This window comes from Convolutriloba macropyga, chromosome 12, assembly GCF_964194025.1.
Source record: "Convolutriloba macropyga chromosome 12, txConMacr16.3, whole genome shotgun sequence".
Lineage (NCBI taxonomy): Eukaryota > Metazoa > Xenacoelomorpha > Acoela > Convolutidae > Convolutriloba > Convolutriloba macropyga.
The window spans coordinates 43,110,107-43,127,592 of record NC_134479.1 but is presented as its reverse complement, the minus strand read 5'-3'; the positions used below and the strand labels follow the sequence as shown (position 1 = coordinate 43,127,592).

Genomic DNA, 17,486 nt, shown 5'->3' with positions numbered 1-17,486 from the left:
AGTGGTCAGACAACTTAATGCCCCCACCACAATCATAAAAAATATACCTTAATGGGGCATAATTTTGCGAAGTGCAGAATAGAAGTGGTCAGATAACTTATAGCCCCAACCCCCAATTATGACAAATATACCATAATGGGGCATAATTTTGCGAAGGGACAGAATAGAAGTGGTCAGATAACTTAATGCCCCCACCCCCATTATGACAAATATACCATAATGGGGCATAATTTTGCGAAGGAGCAGAGTAGAAGTGATCAGATAAGCTATAACCCCCATCCCCATTCCTGACCAATATACCATAATGGGGCACAATTTTGCGAAGGGGCAGAATAGAAGTGGTCAGACAACTTAATGCCCCCACCCCAATCATGACAAATATACCATAATGGGGCAGAATTTCTCGAAGGGGCAGAAAAGAAGTGGTCAGATAACCTATACCCCCATCCCCATTCTTTAAAAAAATATCATATTGGGGCCTAAACTCGCGAAGGGGCAGAAAAGAAGTGGTCAGATAACTTATACCCCATCCCATTATTGATAAATATACCATATTGGGGCATAATTTCGCAAAGGGGCAGAATAGAAGTGGTCAGATAACCTATACCCCCATCCCCATTCTTGACAAATATACCATATTGGGGCCTAACCTCGCAAAGGGACAGAATAGAAGTGATCCGATAACTTATAGCCCCCGTCCCGAATCGTGACAAATATACCACAATCGGGCTTAATTTCGCAAAGGGGCAGAATAGAAGTGGTCAGATAACTTTTAGCCCCCATCCACAATCATGACAAATATACCATAATGGGGCATAATTTAGCTAAGCGGCAGAATAGAAGTGGTCAGATAACTTATTGCCCGCACCCCAATCATGACAAATATACCATAATGGGGCATAATTTTGCAAAGGGGCAGAAAAGAAGTGGTCAGATAACTTAGCCCCCACCCCCAATGATGACAAATATAGCATAATGGAGCATAACTTTGCGAAGGGGCAGAATAGAAGCAGTCAGACAACTTAATGCCCCACCCCAATCATGACAAACATACCATATAGGGGCATAATTTCGGCAATGGGCAGAATAGAAGTGGTCAGATAACTTATAGCCCCAACCCCCAATTATGACAAATATACCAGAATGGGGCATAATTTTGCGAAGGGCAGAATAGAAGTGGTCAGATAACTTGTAGCCCCCATCCCCAATCATGACAAATATAACAAAATGGGGCATACTTAAGCTAAGCGGCAGAATAGAAGTGGTCAGATAACTTATTGCACGCACCCCAATCATGACAAATATACCATAATGGGGCATAATTTCGCGAAGGGGCAGAATAGAAGTGGTCAGACAACTTAATGCCCCCACCACAATCATAAAAAGTATACCTTAATGGGGCATAATTTTGCGAAGTTCAGAAAAGAAGTGGTCAGATAGCTTATACCCCCATCTCCATTCTTGACAAATATACCATATTGGAGCAGAATTTCGCGAAAGAGCAGAATAGAAGTGGTCAGATAACTTAATGCCCCCAGCCCCAATCATGACAAATAACCTATCATGGGGCATAATTTCGCAAAGGGGCAGAATAGAAGTGGTCAGACAACTTAATGCCCCCGCCCCAATCATGACAAATATACCATAATGGGGCAGAATTTCGCGAAGGGGCAGAAAAGAAGTGGTCAGATAACCTATACCCCCATCCCCATTCTTTAAAAAAATATCATATTGGGGCCTAAACTCGCGAAGGGGCAGAAAAGAAGTGGTCAGATAACTTATACCCCATCCCATTATTGATAAATATACCATATTGGGGCATAATTTCGCAAAGGGGCAGAATAGAAGTGGTCAGATAACCTATACCCCCATCCCCATTCTTGACAAATATACCATATTGGGGCCTAACCTCGCAAAGGGACAGAATAGAAGTGATCCGATAACTTATAGCCCCCGTCCCGAATCGTGACAAATATACCACAATCGGGCTTAATTTCGCAAAGGGGCAGAATAGAAGTGGTCAGATAACTTGTAGCCCCCATCCACAATCATGACAAATATACCATAATGGGGCATACTTTAGCTAAGCGGCAGAATAGAAGTGGTCAGATAACTTATTGCCCGCACCCCAATCATGACAAATATACCATAATGGGGCATAATTTTGCAAAGGGGCAGAAAAGAAGTGGTCAGATAACTTAGCCCCCACCCCCAATGATGACAAATATAGCATAATGGAGCATAACTTTGCGAAGGGGCAGAATAGAAGCAGTCAGACAACTTAATGCCCCACCCCAATCATGACAAACATACCAAATAGGGGCATAATTTCGGCAATGGGCAGAATAGAAGTGGTCAGATAACTTATAGCCCCAACCCCCAATTATGACAAATATACCAGAATGGGGCATAATTTTGCGAAGGGCAGAATAGAAGTGGTCAGATAACTTGTAGCCCCCATCCCCAATCATGACAAATATAACAAAATGGGGCATACTTAAGCTAAGCGGCAGAATAGAAGTGGTCAGATAACTTATTGCACGCACCCCAATCATGACAAATATACCATAATGGGGCATAATTTCGCGAAGGGGCAGAATAGAAGTGGTCAGACAACTTAATGCCCCCACCACAATCATAAAAAATATACCTTAATGGGGCATAATTTTGCGAAGTGCAGAAAAGAAGTGGTCAGATAGCTTATACCCCCATCTCCATTCTTGACAAATATACCATATTGGAGCAGAATTTCGCGAAAGAGCAGAATAGAAGTGGTCAGATAACTTAGCCCCCACCCCCAATGATGACAAATATACCATAATGGAGCATAACTTTGCGAAGGGGCAGAATAGAAGTGGTCAGATTACTTATAGGCCCTACCCTCAGTAATGACAAATATACCATAATGGGGCCTAATTTTGCGAAAGGGCAGAATAGAAGTGGTCAGATAATTTAATTCCCCCACCCCAATCATGACAAATATACCATAACGGAGCATAATTTCGCAAAGGGGCAGATAAGAAGTGTTCAGATAACCTTTACCCCCATCCCCACCCCTGACAAATATAACATAATGGGGCATATTTTTGCGAAGGGGCAAATTAGAAGCGGTCAGGCAACTTAATGCCCCCAACCCCATTTATGACAAACATACCATAATGGAGCATAATTTTGCGAAGGACAGAATAGAAGTGGTCAGATAACTTAATGCCCCCACAACAATCATGACAATTATACCATAATGGGCGTAATTTCGCAAAGGGGCAGAATAGAAGTGGTCAGATAACCTATAACCACATCCGCATTCTCGAAATATATACCAAATTTGGGCCTAAACTTGCAAAGGGGCAGAATAGAAGTGGTCAAATAACTTATACCGCCATCTCCATTCTTGACAGATATACCATATTGGGGCATAAATTGACAAAGGGGCAGAAAAGAAGTGGTCAGAGTTTATACCCCCATCCCCAATCATGACAAATATACCACAATGGGGCATACTTTCGAGAATGGGCAGAAAAGAAGTGGTCAGACAGCTTATACCCCACATACCCATTCTTGAAAAATGTATCATAGTGGGGCATAGTTTCGCGAAGAGGCAGAATAGAAGTGGTCAGATAACTTATACCCCCATTCCCATTCTTGACAAAAACACCATCTTGGTGCATAAACTCGCAAAGAGGCAGAATAGAAGTGGTCCGACAACTTATAACCCCCGTCCCCAATCACGACATTTATACCATAATGGGGCATAATTTCGCTAAGGGGCAGAAGAGAAGGGTCAGATAGATAACTTATAGCCCCAACCCCCAATCATGACAAATATACCATAATGAGGCATAATTCTGCGAAGAAGCAGAATAGAAGTGGTCAGTTAAGTTAATGCCCCAACCCCAATCATGACAAATATACCATAATGGGGCATAATTTCGCCGAGGGGCAGAATAGAAGTGGTCAGATAACCTATGCCCCCATCCCCATTCTTGGCAAATATGCCAAATTGGGGCCTAAACTCGCGAAAGGGCAGACTAGAAGTGGTGAGATAACTTTTACCCCCATCCCAATTTGTGACAAATTTACCTTTTTGGGGCATAAATTCGCGAAGGGGCAGAATAGAAGTGGTCAGATAACTTATAGGCCCCACCTTCAATCATGTCAAATTCCCACAATGGGGCATAACTTCGCAAAGGGGCAGAACAGAAGTGGTCAGATAACCTATACCCCCATCCCCATTCTTGACAAATATACTAGATTGGGGCCTAAACTCGCGAAGGGGCAGAGTAGAAGTGGTCAGATAACTTTTACCCCCATCCCTATTTGTGACAAATATACCATATTGGGGCATAAATTCGCGAAGGGACAGAATAGAAGTGGTCAGATAACTTATACCCCCATCCACAAGCTTGACAAATATACCATATTGGGGCATAAATACGCGAAGGGGCAGAATAGAAGTGGTCCGATAACTTCTAGCCCCCACTACTTAATCTTGACAAATGTACCATAATGGGGCATAATTTTGCGAAGGGGCAGAAAAGAAGTGGTGAGATAACTTTTACCCCATCCCCATTCTTGACAAATATACCATATTGGGGAATAAATTCGCGAAGGGGCAGAATAGAATTGGTCAGATAACTTGATGCGCCCACCCCCAATCATGACAAATATACCACAATGAGGCATAATTTCGAGAAGCCACAGAATAGAAGTGGTCAGATAACTTATACCCCCCATTCCCATTCTTGACAAATATACCATATTGGTGCATAAACTCGCAAAGGAGCAGAATAGAGATGGTCCAATAACTTATAGCCCCCACCCCTAATCATGACAAATATACCATAATGGGGCATAATTCCGCAAAGGGGCAGAAAAAAATTGGTCAGATAACTTATAGCCCCCACCCTTTAATCTTGATATATGTACCCCCATCCCCATTCTTGACAAATATACCATATTGGGGAATAAATTCGCGAAGGGTTAGAATAGAAGTGGTCAGATAACTTTTAGCCCCCACCCCCAATCATGACAAATATACCACAATGGGGCATAATTTCGAGAAGCGGCAGAATAGAAGTGGTCAGATAACTTATACCCCCATTCCCATTCATGACAAATATACCATAATGGTGCATAAACTCGCAAAGGAGCAGAATACAAGTGGTCCGATACCTATAGCCCTCACCCCCAATCATTACAAATATACCATAATGGGGCATAATTTCGCGAAGTGGCAGAATAGAAGTGGTCAGATAACTTATACCTCCCATCCTCATTCTTGACCAATATACCGATTGGGGCCTAAATTCACCATAGGGCAGAATAGAAGTGGTCAGATAAATTATACCCCCATCCCCATTCTTGACAAATATACCATATTGGGGCTTATATTCGCGAAGGGGCAGAATAGAAGTGGTCAGATAACTTATACCTCCAATCCTCATTTTTGACAAGTATTCCATATTGGGTTAAAAACGCGCGATGGGGCACAATAGAAGTGGTCAGGTATCTTATAGCCCCCGACACTTCCAGTCACCCCCAATCATGACAAATATATTATAATGGGGCATAATTTCGCGAAGGGGCAGAATAGAATTGGTCAGATATCTCGATGCGCCCAACCCCTATCATGACAAATATATCATAATGGTGCACAATTTCGAGAATAGGCAGAATAGAAGTGGTCAGATAACTTAATGCCCCACCCCTAATCATGACAAATAAACCATCATGGGGCATAAATTCGCGAAGAGGCAGAATAGAAGTGGCCAGATAAATTATAGCCCCCACCACCAATCATGACAAATATACCCTAATTGGGCATAAATCCGCGAAGGGGCAGAATAGAATTGGTCAGATAACTTGATGCGCCCACTCCCAATCATGACAAATATACCATAATGAGGAATAATTTCGCGAAGGGGCAGAATAAAATTGGTCAGATAACTTGATGCGCCCAACCCCAATCATGACAAATATACCATACTGGGGCACAATTTCGAGAAGATGCAGAATAAAATTGGTCAGATAACTTGATGCGCCCACCACCAATCATGACAAATATACCCTAATTGGGCATAAATCCGCGAAGGGGCAGAATAGAATTGGTCAAATAACTTGATGCGCCCACTCCCAATCATGACAAATATACCATAATGAGGAATAATTTCGCGAAGGGGCAGAATAAAATTGGTCAGATAACTTAATGCCCCCACCCCCAATCATGACAAATAAACCATCGTGGGGCAGAATAGAAGTGGCCAGATAAATTATACTCCCATCCCTATTCTTGACAAATATACCATATTGGGGCAAAAACACGCGAAGGAGCAGAATAGAATTGGTCAGATAACTTGATGCACCCACCCTCAATCATGACGAATATGAGGAACAATTTCGCGATGGGGCAGAATAGAAGTGGCCAGATAAATTATATCCCCCACCCCCAATCATCACAAATATAGCATAATGGGGCATAATTACGCGAAGGGGCAGAATAGAAGTGGTCGGCTAACTTAATGTCCCCACCCCCAATCATGACAAATAAACCATCATGGGGCATAATTTCGCGAAGGGGCAGAATAGAATTGGTCAGATAACTTGATGCGCCCACCCCCAATCATGACAAATATACCACAATGAGGCATAATTTCGAGAAGCCACAGAATAGAAGTGGTCAGATAACTTATACCCACAATTCCCATTCTTGACAAATATACCATATTGGTGCATAAACTCGCAAAGGAGCAGAATAGGGATGGTCCAATAACTTATAACATAAATTATAAGCAGAATAGAGATGGTCCAATAACATAAATTATATCCCCCACCCCCAATCATCACAAATATAGCATAATGGGGCATAATTACGCGAAGGGGCAGAATAGAAGTGGTCGGCTAACTTAATGTCCCCACCCCCAATCATGACAAATAAACCATCATGGGGCATAATTTCGCGAAGGGGCAGAATAGAATTGGTCAGATAACTTGATGCGCCCACCCCAATTATGACAAATATACCACAATGAGGCATAATTTCGAGAAGCCACAGAATAGAAGTGGTCAGATAACTTATACCCCCCATTCCCATTCTTGACAAATATACCATATTGGTGCATAAACTCGCAAAGGAGTAGAATAGAGATGGTCCAATAACTTATAGCCCCCACCCCTAATCATGACAAATATACCATAATGGGGCATAATTCCGCAAATATACCATATTGGGGCAAAAACACGCGAAGGAGCAGAATAGAATTGGTCAGAGAACTTGATGCGCCCACCCCCAATCATGACGAATATGAGGAACAATTTCGCGATGGGGCAGAATAGAAGTGGCCAGATAAATTATATCCCCCACCCCCAATCATCACAAATATAGCATAATGGGGCATAATTACGCGAAGGGGCAGAATAGAAGTGGTCGGCTAACTTAATGTCCCCACCCCCAATCATGACAAATAAACCATCATGGGGCATAATTTCGCGAAGGGGAAGAATAGAATTGGTCAGATAACTTGATGCGCCCACCCCCAATCATGACAAATATACCACAATCAGGCATAATTTCGAGAAGCCACAGAATAGAAGTGGTCAGATAACTTATACCCCCCATTCCCATTCTTGACAAATATACCACAATGAGGCATAATTTCGAGAAGCCACAGAATAGAAGTGGTCAGATAACTTATACCCCCCATTCCCATTCTTGACAAATATACCATATTGGTGCATAAACTCGCAAAGGAGTAGAATAGAGATGGTCCAATAACTTATAGCCCCCACCCCTAATCATGACAAATATACCATAATGGGGCATAATTCCGCAAATATACCATATTGGGGCAAAAACACGCGAAGGAGCAGAATAGAATTGGTCAGATAACTTGATGCGCCCATCCCCAATCATGACGAATATGAGGAATAATTTCGCGAAGGGGCAGAAGAGAAGTGGCCAGATAAATTATATCCCCCACCCCCAATCATCATAAATATAGCATAATGGGGCATAATTACGCGAAGGGGCAGAATAGAAGTGGTCGGCTAACTTAATGTCCCCACCCCCAATCATGACAAATAAACCATCATGGGGCATAATTTCGCGAAGGGGCAGAATAGAATTGGTCAGATAACTTGATGCGCCCACCCCCAATCATGACAAATATACCACAATCAGGCATAATTTCGAGAAGCCACAGAATAGAAGTGGTCAGATAACTTATACCCCCCATTCCCATTCTTGACAAATATACCACAATGAGGCATAATTTCGAGAAGCCACAGAATAGAAGTGGTCAGATAACTTATACCCCCCATTCCCATTCTTGACAAATATACCATATTGGTGCATAAACTCGCAAAGGAGCAGAATAGAGACGGTCCAATAACTTATAGCCCCCACCCCTAATCATGACAAATATACCATAATGGGGCATAATTTCGCGAAGGGGCAGAATAGAATTGGTCAGATAACTTGATGCGCCCACCCCCAATCATGACAAATATACCACAATCAGGCATAATTTCGAGAAGCCACAGAATAGAAGTGGTCAGATAACTTATACCCCCCATTCCCATTCTTGACAAATATACCACAATGAGGCATAATTTCGAGAAGCCACAGAATAGAAGTGGTCAGATAACTTATACCCCCCATTCCCATTCTTGACAAATATACCATATTGGTGCATAAACTCGCAAAGGAGCAGAATAGAGACGGTCCAATAACTTATAGCCCCCACCCCTAATCATGACAAATATACCATAATGGGGCATAATTTCGCGAAGGGGCAGAATAGAATTGGTCAGATAACTTGATGCGCCCACCCCCAATCATGACAAATATACCACAATCAGGCATAATTTCGAGAAGCCACAGAATAGAAGTGGTCAGATAACTTATACCCCCCATTCCCATTCTTGACAAATATACCACAATGAGGCATAATTTCGAGAAGCCACAGAATAGAAGTGGTCAGATAACTTATACCCCCCATTCCCATTCTTGACAAATATACCATATTGGTGCATAAACTCGCAAAGGAGCAGAATAGAGACGGTCCAATAACTTATAGCCCCCACCCCTAATCATGACAAATATACCATAATGGGGCATAATTTCGCGAATGGGCAGAATAGAATTGGTCAGATAACTTGATGCGCCCACCCCCAATCATGACAAATATACCACAATCAGGCATAATTTCGAGAAGCCACAGAATAGAAGTGGTCAGATAACTTATACCCCCCATTCCCATTCTTGACAAATAAACCACAATGAGGCATAATTTCGAGAAGCCACAGAATAGAAGTGGTCAGATAACTTATACCCCCATTCCCATTCTTGACAAATATACCACAATGAGGCATAATTTCGAGAAGCCACAGAATGGAAGTGGTCAGATAACTTATACCCCCCATTCCCATTCTTGACAAATATACCATATTGGTGCATAAACTCGCAAAGGAGCAGAATAGAGATGGTCCAATAACTTATAACATAAATTATAAGCAGAATAGAGATGGTCCAATAACATAAATTATATCCCCACCCCCAATCATCACAAATATAGCATAATGGGGCATAATTACGCGAAGAGGCAGAATAGAAGTGGTCGGCTAACTTAATGTCCCCACCCCCAATCATGACAAATAAACCATCATGGGGCATAATTTCGCGTAGGGGCAGAATAGAGTTGGTCAGATAACTTGATGCGCCCACCCCCAATCATGACAAATATACCACAATCAGGCATAATTTCGAGAAGCCACAGAATAGAAGTGGTCAGATAACTTATACCCCCCATTCCCATTCTTGACAAATATACCACAATGAGGCATAATTTCGAGAAGCCACAGAATAGAAGTGGTCAGATAACTTATACCCCCCATTCCCATTCTTGACAAATATACCATATTGGTGCATAAACTCGCAAAGGAGCAGAATAGAGACGGTCCAATAACTTATAGCCCCCACCCCTAATCATGACAAATATACCATAATGGGGCATAATTCCGCAAAGGGGCAGAAAAAAATTGGTCAGATAACTTATAGCCCCCGCCCTTTAATCTTGATATATGTACCCCCATCCCCATTCTTGACAAATATACCATATTGGGGAATAAATTCGCGAAGGGGTAGAATAGAAGTGGTGAGATAACTTTTAGCCCCCACCCCCAATCATGACAAATATACCACAATGGGGCATAATTTCGAGAAGCGGCAGAATAGAAGTGGTCAGATAACTTATACCCCCATTCCCATTCATGACAAATATACCATATTGGTGCATAAACTCGCAAAGGAGCAGAAAACAAGTGGTCCGATACCTATAGCCCTCATCCCCAATCATTACAAATATACCATAATGGGGCATAATTTCGCGAAGTGGCAGAATAGAAGTGGTCAGATAACTTATACCTCCCATCCTCATTCTTGAACAATATACCGATTGGGGCCTAAATTCACCATAGGGCAGAATAGAAGTGGTCAGATAAATTATACCCCCATCCCCATTCTTGACAAATATACCATATTGGGGCTTATATTCGCGAAGGGGCAGAATAGAAGTGGTCAGATAACTTATACCTCCAATCCTCATTTTTGACAAGTATTCCATATTGGGGCAGAATAGAATTGGTCAGATAACTTGATGCGCCCAACCCCAATCATGACAAATATACCATACTGGGGCACAATTTCGAGAAGATGCAGAATAGAAGTGGTCAGATAACTTAATGCCCCCACCCCCAATCATGACGAATATGAGGAACAATTTCGCGATGGGGCAGAATAGAAGTGGCCAGATAAATTATATCCCCCACCCCCAATCATCACAAATATAGCATAATGGGGCATAATTACGCGAAGGGGCAGAATAGAAGTGGTCGGCTAACTTAATGTCCCCAACCCCAATCATGACAATTAAACCATCATGGGGCATAATTTCGCGAAGGGGCAGAATAGAATTGGTCAGATAACTTGATGCGCCCACCCCCAATCATGACAAATATACTATAATGAGAAATATTTTCGCGAAGAGCAGAATAGAAGTCGTCATATATTTTATTGCCCCCACCCACAATCATGACGAATATGAGGAACAATTTCGCGATGGGGCAGAATAGAAGTGGCCAGATAAATTATATCCCCCACCCCCAATCATCACAAATATAGCATAATGGGGCATAATTACGCGAAGGGGCAGAATAGAAGTGGTCGGCTAACTTAATGTCCCCAACCCCAATCATGACAAATAAACCATCATGGGGCATAATTTCGCGAAGGGGCAGAATAGAATTGGTCAGATAACTTGATGCGCCCACCCCCAATCATGACAAATATACTATAATGAGAAATATTTTCGCGAAGAGCAGAATAGAAGTCGTCAGATATTTTATTGCCCCCACCCACAATCATGACAAATATACCATAATGGAGCGCGAATTCGAGAAGATGCAGAATAGAAGTGGTCAGATAACCTAATGCCCCCACCCCCAATCATGACAAATAAACCATCGTGGGGCATAATTTCGCGAAGAGGCAGAATAGAAGTGGCCAGATAAATTATATCCCCCACCCCCAATCATCACAAATATAGCATAATGGGGCATAATTACGCGAAGGGGCAGAATAGAAGTGGTCGGCTAACTTAATGTCACCACCCCCAATCATGACAAATAAACCATCATGGGGCATAATTTCGCGAAGGGGCAGAATAGAATTGGTCAGATAACTTGATGCGCCCACCCCAATCATGACAAATATACTATAATGAGGAATATTTTCGCGAAGAGCAGAATAGAAGTCGTCAGATATTTTATTGCCCCCACCCACAATCATGACAAATATACCATAATGGAGAGCGAATTCGAGAAGAGGCAGAATAAAAAGTGGTCAGATAACTTAATGCCCCCACTCCAAATCATGACAAATATACCATAATGAGGAATAATTTCGCGAAGGGGCAGAATAGAATTGGTCAGATAACTTGATGCGCCCAACCCCAATCATGACAAATATACCATAATGGGGCACAATTTCGAGAAGAAGCAGAATAGAAGTGGTCAGATAACCTAATGCCCCCACCCCCAATCATGACAAATAAACCATCGTGGGGCATAATTTCGCGAAGAGGCAGAATAGAAGTGGCCAGATAAATTATACCCCGCCACCAATCATGACAAATATACCACAATGGGGCATAATTTCGCGAAGAGGCAGAATAGAAGTGGTCAGAAAACTTAATGCCCCCACCCCCAATCAAGAAAAAAAACCATCATGGGGCATAATTTCGCGAAGGGGCAGAATATAGAATTGGTAAGATAACTTATACTCCCATCCCTATTCTTGACAAATATACCATATTGGGGCAAAAACACGCGAAGGAGCAGAATAGAATTGGTCAGATAACTTGATGCGCCCACCGCCAATCATGAAGAATATGAGGAATAATTTCGCGAAGGGGCAGAAGAGAAGTGGCCAGATAAATTATATCCCCCACCCCCAATCATCATAAATATAGCATAATGGGGCATAATTACGCGAAGGGGCAGAATAGAAGTGGTCGGCTAACTTAATGTCCCCACCCCCAATCATGACAAATAAACCATCATGTGGCATAATTTCGCAAAGGGGCAGAATAGAATTGGTCAGATAACTTGATGCGCCCACCCCCAATCATGACAAATATACTATAATGAGGAATAATTTCGCGAAGAGCAGAATAGAAGTCGTCAGATATTTTATTGCCCCCACCCACAATCATGACAAATATACCATAATGGGGCATAATTACGCGAAGGGCAGAATAGAAATGGTCAGATAACTTATACGCCCCATCCCCATTTATGAGAAATATACCAAATGGGGGCATAAACTCGCGAAGGGGCAGAATAGAAGGGGTCAGATAACTTTTATCCCCCATCCCCATTCTTGATAAATATACCAAATGGGGCCTAAACTTGCAAAGGGGCAGAATAGAAGTGATCAGATAACTTATACCCCCATCCCCATTCTCGACAAATATACCATATTGGGGCATAAATTCGCAGAGGGGCAGAATAGAAGTGGTCAGATAACCTATAGCCCCCAACCCCAATCACGTCAAGATACCACAATGGGGCATAATTTCGCGAATTGGCAGAATAGAATTGGTCAGATAACTTATACCCCCCATCCCCATTCTTGACAAATATACCAAATTGATGCATAAACACGCGAAGGGGCAGAATAGAAGTGGTCAGATAACTTAATACCCCCACCCCCAATCCTGACAAACAAACCATCATGGGGCATAATTTAGCGAAGGGGCAGAATAGAAATGGCCAGATAGCTTATAGCCCCCACCACCAATTATGACAAATATACCATAATGGAGCATAATCTCGCGAAGAAGCAGAATAGAATTGGTCAGAAAACTTGATGCGCTCAGCCCCAATCTTGACAAAAATACCATAATGGGGAATAATTTCGCGAAGGGGCAGAATAGAAGTCGTCAGATAATTTATTGCCCCCAGCCCCAATCATGACAAATAAACCATCATGTGGCATAACTTCGCGAAGGGGCAGAATAGAAGTGGCCAGATAACTTATAGCCCCCACCACCAATTATGACAAGTATACCCTATTGATGCATAAATTCGCGAAGGGGCGGAATAGAAGGGGTCAGATAACTTTTATCCCCCATCCCCATTCTTGATAAATATACCAAATGGGGCCTAAACTTGCGAAGGGGCAGAATAGAAGTGATCAGATAACTTATACCCCCATCCCCATTCTCGACAAATATACCATATTGGGGCATAAATTCGCGGAGGGGCAGAATAGAAGTGGTCAGATAACCTATAGCCACCAACCCCAATCACGTCAAGATACCACAATGGGGCATAATTTCGCGAAGTGGCAGAATAGAATTGGTCAGATAACTAATACCCCCCATCCCCATTCTTGACAAATATACCAAATTGATGCATAAACACGCGAAGGGGCAGAATAGAAGTGGTCAGATAACTTAATACCCCCACCCCCAATCCTTTCAAATAAACCATCATGGGGCATAAACACGCGAAGGGGCAGAATAGAAGTGGTCAGATAACTTAATACCCCCACCCCCTATCCTGACAAATAAACCATCATGGGGCATAATTTAGCGAAGGGGCAGAATAGAAGTGGCCAGATAACTTATAGCCCCCACCACCAATTATGACAAATATACCATAATGGGGCATATTTTCGCGAAGGGGCAGAATAGAATTGGTCAGATAACTTGATGCGCCCACCCACAATCATGACAAATATATCATAATCGGGCACAATTTCGAGAAGAGGCAGAATAGAAGTGGTCAGATAACTTAATGCCCCCAGCCCCAATCATGACAAATAACCCATCATGGGGCATAATTTCGCAAAGGGGCAGAATAGAAGTGGCCAGATAACTTATAGCCCCCACCACCAATTATGACAAGTATACCCTATTGATGCATAAATTCGCGAAGGGGCGGAATAGAAGGGGTCAGATAACTTTTATCCCGCATCCCCATTCTTGATAAATATACCAAATGGGGCCTAAACTTGCGAAGGGGCAGAATAGAAGTGATCAGATAACTTATACCCCCATCCCCATTCTCGACAAGTATACCATATTGGGGCATAAATTCGCGGAGGGGCAGAATAGAAGTGGTCAGATAACCTATAGCCCCCAACCCCAATCACGTCAAGATACCACAATGGGGCATAATTTCGCGAATTGGCAGAATAGAATTGGTCAGATAACTTATACCCCCCATCCCCATTCTTGACAAATATACCAAATTGATGCATAAACACGCGAAGGGGCAGAATAGGAGTGGCCAGATAACTTATAGCCCCCACCACCAATTATGACAAGTATACCCTATTGATGCATAAATTCGCGAAGGGGCGGAATAGAAGGGGTCAGATAACTTTTATCCCCCATCCCCATTCTTGATAAATATACCAAATGGGGCCTAAACTTGCGAAGGGGCAGAATAGAAGTGATCAGATAACTTATACCCCCATCCCCATTCTCGACAAATATACCATATTGGGGCATAAATTCGCGGAGGGGCAGAATAGTAGTGGTCAGATAACCTATAGCCCCCAACCCCAATCACGTCAAGATACCACAATGGGGCATAATTTCGCGAATTGGCAGAATAGAATTGGTCAGATAACTTATACCCCCCATCCCCATTCTTGACAAATATACCAAATTGATGCATAAACACGCGAAGGGGCAGAATAGAAGTGGTCAGATAACTTAATACCCCCACCCCCAATTCTGACAAATAAACCATCATGGGGCATAAACACGCGAAGGGGCAGAATAGAAGTGGTCAGATAACTTAATACCCCCACCCCCAATCCTGACAAATAAACCATCATGGGGCATAAACACGCGAAGGGGCAGAATAGAAGTGGTCAGATAACTTAATACCCCCACCCCCAATCCTGACAAATAAACCATCATGGGGCATAATTTCGCAAAGGGGCAGAATAGAAGTGGCCAGATAACTTATAGCCCCCACCACCAATTATGACAAGTATACCCTATTGATGCATAAATTCGCGAAGGGGCGGAATAGAAGGGGTCAGATAACTTTTATCCCCCATCCCCATTCTTGATAAATATACCAAATGGGGCCTAAACTTGCCAAGGGGCAGAATAGAAGTGATCAGATAACTTATACCCCCATCCCCATTCTCGACAAATATACCATATTAGGGCATAAATTCGCGGAGGGGCAGAATAGAAGTGGTCAGATAACCTATAGCCCCCAACCCCAATCACGTCAAGATACCACAATGGGGCATAATTTCGCGAAGGGGCAGAATAGAAGGGGTCAGATGACTTATTGCCCCCAGCTTCAATCATGACAAATAAACCATCATGGGGCATAACTTCGCGAAGGGGCAGAATAGAAGTGGCCAGATAACTTATAGCCCCCACCACCAATTATGACAAATATACCATAATGGGGCATAATTTCGCGAAGGGGCAGAATAGAATTGGTCAGATAACTTGATGCCCCCAGCCCCAATCATGACAAATAACCTATCATGGGGCATAATTTCGCAAAGGGGCAGAATAGAAGTGGCCAGATAACTTATAGCCCCCACCACCAATTATGACAAGTATACCCTAATGGGGCATAATTTCGCGAAGGGACAGAATAGATTTGGTCAGAAAAGTAGATGCGCCCACCCCCAATCATGACAAATATACCATAATGGGGAATAATTTCGCGAAGGGGCAGAATAGAAGTCGTCAGATAACTTATATCCAAACCCCCTTTCATGACAAATACACCATAATGGGGCATAAATTCGCAGTGGGGCAGAATAGAATTGGTCAGATAACTTATAGCCCCCACCCCCAATCATGACAAATACACCATAATGGGGCATATGTTCGTGAAGGTGCAGAATAGAAGTGGTCAATTAACCTAAAGCGCACATCCACCAATCATGGTAATTTTACCATACTAGGGGCCTAAGTTTGTGAAAGGGGCAGAGCAAAAGTGGTCAGATTACCTTAAAGCCCACATCATGTTATACATACCGTAATGTTGGACTAATTTCGTGAAGGGGGCAGAATAGAAGTAGGGCAGCAAAAGGGTCAGATAAACTTTAGCCAAACCGCCCCCCCCCCCACCCGATCATGCTAAAGATAGGATAATGAAGGTGTATTTTCTAGAAGCGGGCTATAATGGGAAAGACCCCAAAATTGTTTACATACTTGTTTGTGATTCATCTTGTTCCAAAAATAAAAGGTTTTCAAAATGATATTGCCAGAAAAATGCGTTGTTGTTGTTTCCTATACAAGAACTGGTTTTATACTAATTTCAACCCGTTTTTTTCGGAAAGGTTGTGCAAATTTCAAAGAAGCATTTGTTAAACGTCATTGCGTGCATAAATAAGGAATACTATTTATAACACGTGTTATTTGTACGCAGTCTTTTTTTGATACTATAGAGAACTTGGAAGAGAGCTACCACCTAATTCAATCCAGTTATTTACACAAACTGGATCTTTTTGGTGCCCTAAGTCGCCCCCCCCCCCCAACTTGCATATAGCGGTACACTCAATAGGTAGTTTCCTGACCTAAAAAACTGCCGGGGTGAAAATGAACAGATCCAAAACTTTCACCTCAATTGAGTTTTTGTTGTACGAGAGGGTTGTGGAATAGCGTTTTAGCATAAAACTATCAAGTTATGAACCCCTTTATTGAGATTGAAAATTTTCTTCTGAAAGATCAATTAGTTTGCAAAGTTTTGGAGCTAATCTTGAATATATTTACTTTAAGTACAAAGACTGAGGGCAGAATCAAGCAGTGATTTTGGAGTGGAATTTCGAGTATATTCATTAAACAAAGAAAAACTAAACTAACTTTACAAAGTCATTAAGTTGACATGGAAAGCGACTTTTTTCAATTATAAGCGTCTGAAGACTTGTTACCTCAGCC

The 17,486-nt window shown here is 42.4% G+C and overlaps 1 long non-coding RNA gene across 1 annotated transcript in view; it reads right to left on the bottom strand.

The window, feature by feature from the left end:
- The window catches only part of LOC142350767 (uncharacterized), a 52,235-nt gene extending 35,300 nt beyond the window's left edge, over nt 1-16,935 (bottom strand). Inside the window, exon 1 of the long non-coding RNA XR_012760906.1 lies at nt 16,761-16,935. This is a non-coding gene — a long non-coding RNA (uncharacterized LOC142350767). The remainder of the gene's footprint in view (nt 1-16,760) is intronic.
- Nucleotides 16,936-17,486: the final 551 nt, after the last annotated feature.